Here is an 8,470-nt window from a genome sequence, read left to right on the forward strand (position 1 = left end):
TCCTCCAAAATTCCTGTCCAAGCATATGCATTCAAGGTCTGGGTGGCTCTCATGCATACACCATGATCCAGGAGGATCAACAGTACCCACCATCTGGTCCAGAGACCACCCCAGCACTATGGGCTGGAGGGGCCCTGCTGGTCTTGGTTGCACAGACCCCTCCCCTCCCCTCCCCGCCCCCTTCTTCCTTCCAGGTGGGCACAGCCCACTTCAGCCCATTTCTCACAGCCTTGTACATAGGACATTACAGATAGCATGTCTATTGCCAATCAAGATCTTACCAATAACAGGTACACACCTTACCAGGAGAGGTACAATTGGCACTATTTACATTGGTGGTAGATATATGATTTGTAATATAGACGTATACACGTGTTAAAACTGTGACAACTACGTATACATCATGTATTATAAAAAATATATCAATTGCAGGTGCTTCAGACGTTGATTTGTTACAAAGGACTGGTCACAGTTGTTGCACATCTATATAAACAGGTCTCACTTGATGCCGGCCGAGCCAGGACCCTTCCCTGTAGGGATGACCGTTGCCATCCATGCACATTCTAATAAGGCTCATGGGTCACTATATACAGATGATCTGTCCCAGAGTGCACATGACTCATCTTTGCAGAGCAGCACAGTCCATTTGGCCCAGCCAGCCCCATTGTCCCCCTACATTTCCTCCACACCTGCATCATTTTTTTTATTCTCAGCTGCTTCACTCCAGAGCTGGCTGCATTTTGGAACAAGAGCAGCCCTCCCCATACAGTCTTATGTTCACATGCACTCCCACCCCTGCACTTGAGAGTTGGATAGATACATCTTAGCCAGCTCTCGTTGGGTATTGCACTCATGGATCGTAATGAGATTGGGTATTGCAATTCTATTGCAATCTCATCCCTGTTTGACATTATAGGCAGCCAATCCTCAGTTGCCCCATCCCAGAGCTGGCAGCATCTTGGTGCTGGGTGAGCCCTCCCCCTGTGAAATCACTGTGTGACTTTTCCCAGTGCATCCTATTCTAGAGGAGGCTGCATCTCAGCATGTGGCAAAGCCTCCCTGTGCTGTGTTATATGTAGCCCCTCTCCAGATGCCCTGCCCCTGAGCTGGCTGCGTTCAGGGTTGGGATCTGGTCCTCTGAACCCTGGGTCATTGGGCTATGCAGAGTGTGTCCAGGAGGGGACTGAGAGCTGGTCACTGGAAGAAGGTCCTCACTGGAGAAGCTTCTAGCTTCTCCTGCTTTAGCTTTTTCCTTTTTTTTCATCTCAAGTCATTCTGAATGACACCAGGGTCCAACTGACAGTCCGACTGACTCCAGCGTGTTTGGGTTGGCCCAACCCACTCCATGGTGGTTGAGTCTGCCTGACTGACTGATTTTGGTGTGATCAGGTTGGTCCAACTGACTCTGGGATTGTCAGGTCAGATCCAACCATTCTGGAGTCTGACTGAGCCCAGAGTAGTGGGGTCAGTCAACCTCAGACTGATCAGCTGGTTTTGGCTATTTCAACATCTGAGCCTTCATCCCTGTTGCCCATCCTACCTTTGCCCCCAGGATTCACATCAGCATCAGCGCTGAGCACAGAGGTAAAACACCTACTTAGCTCTTGGGTTTTCCCTAGATCATCTTTCATCTCTATCCCATCCTCGCTGCATTGTGGTCCCGTTTCTCCTGTTGCTTGTATGACTGAAGGGACTTTAGCTCTTTGCTGTCATTTCCTTTGTAACATTTGTCTTAGCTTGATTTGTGTCAGCTCTTACTGTGCCGCACACCTCTCCATTACCAGGATACACCTTTCTTTGCTGATGAGCCCCTCTGTAGGCTGTGCTTACTCCTAGCAGGGCTATTTATCCACTGAGGTCTGGAGCTAGTTGCTTCAGTGATGAATATGAAGCTCCAATTCAGCTTGCACCTACTAAGAGTTACCATGAAAGCAACAATTTGGAACTTTAGCATTATCCCAGTTTTGCCCAAGGCCACTGGTGTTAAGATGGGGCACGTCCTGATCAGTGCTTTTGAGAACCACCAAGCAAAGAAAAAGCTTCAGCACTAGGGTGCCTTGTCTTTTCATAGGAAAAATGTAACTGTGTACAGTCAGCTACAATCCCACTGGATAAACAGTTAGTCTTGTACTGAAATATAGTAGATATTATTCATTGTTAAGATTGGGGTTTAATAATGCATCACAAATCACTAGCTGCAGTATGTTCCTGAATGTAACCATTATCATCTATCAAGGTACATGACAATAAATTTTAGTTTTCTAATATCCATAGCACCACTTGGTCGTTGCTTCAAGGTTAAGAAACTGAAAGTCTTTACAACACCCTCATTTTCTGCCAGAAGGAAAAATGTCTAGCTGAAAAATGTCTTCTTTGACTAAGCAGCCCCTGTCCCAAATTTGGAAAGACCCTGGGGGTGGACAGGAAGGAAACAACCAACCTCTCCCTTTCTTCCTTCACATACTATCCAGATTAGGTAAAAGAAAACCTCTAATATACTCCCATCTCTTTTAGAACACCATGCACTATCATGACAAAGCTGAAAAGCTTAAAAAAGGGTTTGTTTATGCTACTTAATATACCCTTGTAAGCCAATAACCTTATGGTATTATGGTATTACACAAATATTTATGGAATGTAGGCAATTTATAACTGACAGACCAATGGGTCACAGCTATATTTCTCTAGAAGTTCCCTGCAAATGCACCACCCACAGAAGTGCCACAATTTTTTACCACACTGTTCTCAGGTTAGAGGAGACAGGACCAGTACTATAGACAACATGTCTTAGTATTAGACCTGAAGTGAAGAGGAGGGCAACTATTCTCAGGAAATATTTGGTACCTTGGTAAATTATTGCTCTAGCAAATAATATTTCAGCAAGGTTAAATGTCAATTTTTAAGCAAAACCAAGATAGTATTCAAATCAATGCTACACTTTAACTGCAGACAGTTTCTTCATGATAAAGGAAGGAACTATCAACCTTTCTACAGAAAGAAAGGTCTAATCCATTGAGATTATATAGGGGGCTGAATAAATTCATGGATGATAGATCTATTAATGAACAGAATGGTCAGAGATGTTTTCTCTAGCATTCCTCAGTAAATGGTGTATGCTGGGGAGGCTATTGAAAAGGGGGTAGGTCATTCCAGAGAGATCCAGTTTAATGTTCTCCCTCTATGGTATCCACTTCTGTCACTGTCAGAGACGGGATACTGGGCTAGGTGGAGCATTGGTCTGACCAAGTATGTCACTTCTTATATTCTAACCCCACTTGATACCTCCTTCCAACTAGACATTGAGCCATTAAGGACTAATCACTGACTATAATGATCCAACCAGTTATGTATCCACCTTATAGTATTTTTATCTAGTCTGTATTTCCTTAGCTTGTTAATGAGAATGTTGTGGGAGAATGTCAAAAGCCTTGCTAAAGTCATGGCAAATCACTTCCAGTGCCCTCCCCCATACACAGAACCTGCCTGTCACCTTATCGTAGAAGGAAATAAAGTTGATTAGGCATGACCTTTAGTGAATCTATGCTGGCTCTCCCTGGTGATGTTCTCCTCTAGGTGCTTCTCAGTAGACAGTTTTCAATAAAGGATGGTTTTGAAAGAGGCCAAATCATCAGAGCTGTGTTAATCAGCCTAGCAGCTGCCTATTATACAGTTAATCACCAATAACTCCTCCACAAGACCCTGGAAATGACAAAAGATCTACATCTGACAGAGCTGGTATGAACCCTGGATGAAAACAGACTTTTTTTTTGTTAAACTGGATGGGAAGTGAAGCAGACAGAGGTGAAGCAGATGGAGATTAATGGCCACTCCCAAGGAAGCATACTTGTACCACTGTTATTAGAGGTGCACTGATACATCAGCCCAAAATCAGATTGGCACTGATATAAAGAAAATTGAGTGTATCAGAAATCGGCCTGATGTGGCCGATAATTTGGCAGATAACTGCCCATCCATGCATGCAGCCACTGCGCAGCACATAGGTGGCGAGGAGCACAACCCAGCAGTGTGGAGAGCTGTGTGCAGCTGATAAGTCTGCTGTGGTGGACAGAGAGGGGAGAGGGAAGGGGTGTGATGGGGGTAGATCAAGGCCCCCACGGTGAGGGAGGGAGGGAGTGAGGGAGGCTGGGGCTGGTGCTGCCCAGCTGGGGCACAGCAGGGTGTAGGATGGAGCCACGGCTTGTCTGGGGGGCTCAGGGAGGGGGTGTAGCTCCTGCCACTGGAAGCACCACAAGAGGGCACGGGGGGGAGAATGTGTACCCCTGGATCTGTGGGATGGGCTGCTGCTGCAGGCTGGGGCCAGAGCTATGCCAAGATCTTCCCAGCACGTTGTAGGGGGAAGCAGTGCGCTTGGGGTGGGCAGTGGCAGCGCTGGGAGGGCAGACTATGGCAGGGGGAATTTTGGGGTGGCTGCAGCTCTCCAGTAGCCCCCCTCTGAGTGTTTTCTAGCCCAGCCCCTGCCGGGCCCCAGCCCCAGCCTGCAGCAGCAGCCCCCCCCCGCCTGTGCCCCATGCAGATCTGAGGGGCACATGCCCCCCTGGGCTCTCCCAGGGTGTGTGCAGTGGTGAGAGCCTTCCCACCCTCCCTGCACCCACCGGATGAGCCACAGCTCTGTATTGCACTCCGTCCCACCCCAGCTGAGCAACACCTGCCCCAGCCCCAGCCCCAGCCCCACTCCATCCCTCACTGCAGAGGCCTTGATCTGCTCCCCCCACCCCTTCCCTCCCCTTCCACCACATCAGACTTACCAGCTGCACGCAGCTCTCCATGCATCGGAAATTGGATCGGTATTGGCTTATATGCCTCCTTAAAAATCGGCTATCAGTATCGACCCCCAAAATCTCTATCGTTGTACCCCTAACTGTAATATAACATCTGTACAAATGACCAACCAATCAATTTGGAAACAATCATCTATGCAGATGACATGTACATAAGACCCCAATACATTGGCTTTGATCATGTTGAAAAATCCCTAAGCGAGACACCAATTGGCCTAATCTCACACTACACTGAAAACGAATTACTCACCAACCCAGTGAAAACACAGGTATGTGCCTTCCATCTGAAAAACCATGAGGCCAATCACCACCTCAACATTACATGGTCCAGGACCCCACTATCCCACTGTCCAAACCCAGTTTATCTTGGAGTCACCCTCAGGCAAACCTTCTCATACAAAACAATTACCATGAAGATAAAAGCAAAGGTGAGCACTCATAACAACATTGTATAGAAATTAACCAACTCAAAATGGGGAGCTAGCCCCTCAACCATCTGAACTACTGCCAAGTATGCATGCCCTGTATGGGAGAGAACTGTATATACTAAGCTCCTTGATCCCATTCTGAATGATAGCTGCCAATGCATCACAGGATGTCTGAAGCCTACCAGCCTAAACAGTGTGTACCTGCTGGCTGGCATTGTGTCTACCTAACATCAGTAGAACAGTGGCCATCAGGACAGAATGATCAAGACAAACTAAAGATATAAGACACTCGCTGTATGACCATCCTGCAGTGCACAAATGTCTGAAGTCATGCAGGAGCTTCCTCACTAGTACCCAACCTCTTGATGCCACGCCCAAGGAGATGTGGCTACCGATGTGAACAAGAGAGTGACGAAAATACTTGGCAATGAAGAAAGGGACATTCCAGTGGCCAAGTCCTTGCCACCAGGAGCTGATGAACCATGGCAAAGGTAGCAATGTCTCAGCCCCCTACGTACCAGAGTTGGATGCCCCAATGAACTAATAAAAAGTGCGGCCATTAGTTCAACCACTTGTGACTGTGGTACAGAGCCTCAGACAATGCTGCACCTGCTGCAATGCCTGCTGCTTGAAGACACATGTACAATGAAAGATCCTGCAAAGTAGAATAAACGAGCACAAGCATGTGTAACAAAATGGTCAAATTTGGCATAAACACATAAGAAAAAGAAGTGGATTTCTTGAGGACCTGCTCCATGATCTTTCCATGTATTAAGGTCAGGCTGCCTGGTCTGAAATTTTTGTTTTTCCCTTTATTAAAAAGGGGCACTATACTTGCCCTTTTCTAATCACCTGGGAACTCAAACAGCCTTCACAACTTCTCAGAGAGGATAGCTAATGGCTCTGGAAATACCTCAGCCAATTCCTTCAACAGCCTAGGGTGCACCCCAGCTGGCCCTGCTGACTTGAAAGCACCTAGCTCCTCTAAGTAATCCCTCTTGTACAACTCTAGGATGTTTGATTCCTTCCTTATTTTTGCTGCAACTAAATTCATCATCTAGTAGCTGCCCCTTTTTATGAAGATTGAAATAAAAAAGGTATTAAATAATTCAGCCTTCTCTGCATCAGCTGTAACTAGATTGCCTTGTATAATATATTCCTTGCTTCAAGTGCCCAACTCCTGCCAGAAAAGACTGACTCTTCTAGCTCTATCTCCTGCAGGGTAAGTCAAACAGACTGACAAAATTCTCTCCCCAACTGGCCTTCAAGGTTCTTCAGACCAAAGACAGGAAATAAATATTTTCCTCCTCTGTAGTGCCAGATTCCCATGGAAATTGTTAGGTATGTCTCTGGCTGTATCTCCACAATATTATGTCAAAGCAACAAATCTCTCCAACAAATGTTTCATCATGGCTGTAGAATTGATTCCAGGCCTTCACTCTGATGTATCTTGGAAAAAAAAATTATATGCTGCTGGGATTTACATTCTGAGTAATAGGACCTACTGGCAAATATACAGGTATAGATATCTCTTTCAGGTGCTGTAGAACAGTGGTCTCCAACCTTTTTAAGGTGAAGATCACTTTTGGAAGGAAAGGGCAACCCAGGATCTACCATGCCCCCACTCAGCCAGTGGCAGGGGGTATGAAGAGGGATTGTCCCTCTCCCCTGACCTGGCCTCAGTGGCAGGGGGCACTGCTCAGCCCTGCCACATGTTTCCCGCCGCTCCTGATTGTGGAGCCTATGACATTCGATCTCAGAGGCTTGACTGTCAGAGGCTCGCTGATCGACCAGTCGATCGCAATTGACTGGTTGGTGACCACTGATTTGAATGTATTCCTTGTCTGAACTGTGAGATTCCTGTGGGGTTGGGGGAGGTGGAATTAGTCCTGATGGTCTATCTCTTGTGTCCTATTTCATATTGTCAAGCTTCTCTGATGGAAGATTTTAGTAGCAGCTATACAAATGTATACAAATACATATCACCCCTCCCTTGAACCTGTACAGAAAATCCTCAAAAAATTGCAACCCATACTAGAAAGAGACCCTATTCTTAAAAAGATCTTCCCAGAGCCACCCATCCTAGCCTTCAAACAAACACCGAACCTCGCCAACCTCATCACCAGAAGCAAACTTCCTCAAGCCCAGAACACACCAAAAGGATCCAGACCGTGCCAGGACAAGAAATGCAAAACCTGCCAACACATCTCCACCACCCCCACAATCACTACACCCCACAACAGAGCCATCAGCATCCCTGGATCTTACAGCTGCACCTCCAGAAATATAATACATTTCATCCAATGCACCAAATGCCCTGATGGAAAATATGTAGGAGAAACCAAACAACAACTGCGCACCAGAATGAACGCACATCGGAAATCCATCAAAGACAGAAATACCCAATTACCGGTGGGGGCACTTTTCTCACAGGAGGGACACTCTCTCTCCAATCTCTCAGTCCTGATCCTCAAGGGAAACTTACACAACACTTCCCAGAGACGAGCCCATGAGCTCCATTTCATCAGCCTCCTGGATACTAGAGATCATGGACTAAACGTAGACATTGGATTTTTGACACGTTACAATCTGCCTGGCAACTGACTCCCCAGCCCAGCCCAGCCCAGCCTCTGGCTTCTTCACTTTTCATTGCATCCAGGAAGAGCACACACCAACTGCTGACACTTCCTTAGCCTGACAAAGGGTTTTTGAACTCGAAAGCTTGCTTAGTAACTATTCTCCAACTATTTGGGTTGGTCTAATAAAAGATATCAAATTCACCCAAGGAACCTTGTCTACAAATCCTTTCTGCATTCCTTAAAAAAAGAAGTCAGTCCTTTAGCCATATCTTCTAAACCGTGGGGTATAGACAATCAAATCTTCTTGATAGATATATTTTGCAGGTTCTATGGAATATAGACCCCTGCCTCTACTGTGAAATTCCTGTGGATGAAAAACATAATCATCTGGCAAATCTCTTTCATAAATGTGTTTTTCAGGGACCAAAACAAAGAGATTCCTCAGGAAATTTCCCTGGGAAAATATTCATCTGGCAGTATCTCTTGAATGATTGATTGGTGGGTTTGTAAAAAACAACTTTCATACAGATGTTTGAACAGGCCTTAGAGTATAACTCTGGCTCCCTGCCTCCCCTTCTCCCCACTCCCTCCCCCACTAACTGAGCTTCATTGATCTGGCCTGATCTCCTGAATCTGGTCAGAATGACAGATCTCTATGGTAGAC

This window comes from Alligator mississippiensis, chromosome 6, assembly GCF_030867095.1.
Source record: "Alligator mississippiensis isolate rAllMis1 chromosome 6, rAllMis1, whole genome shotgun sequence".
Taxonomy (NCBI): Eukaryota; Metazoa; Chordata; order Crocodylia; family Alligatoridae; genus Alligator; species Alligator mississippiensis.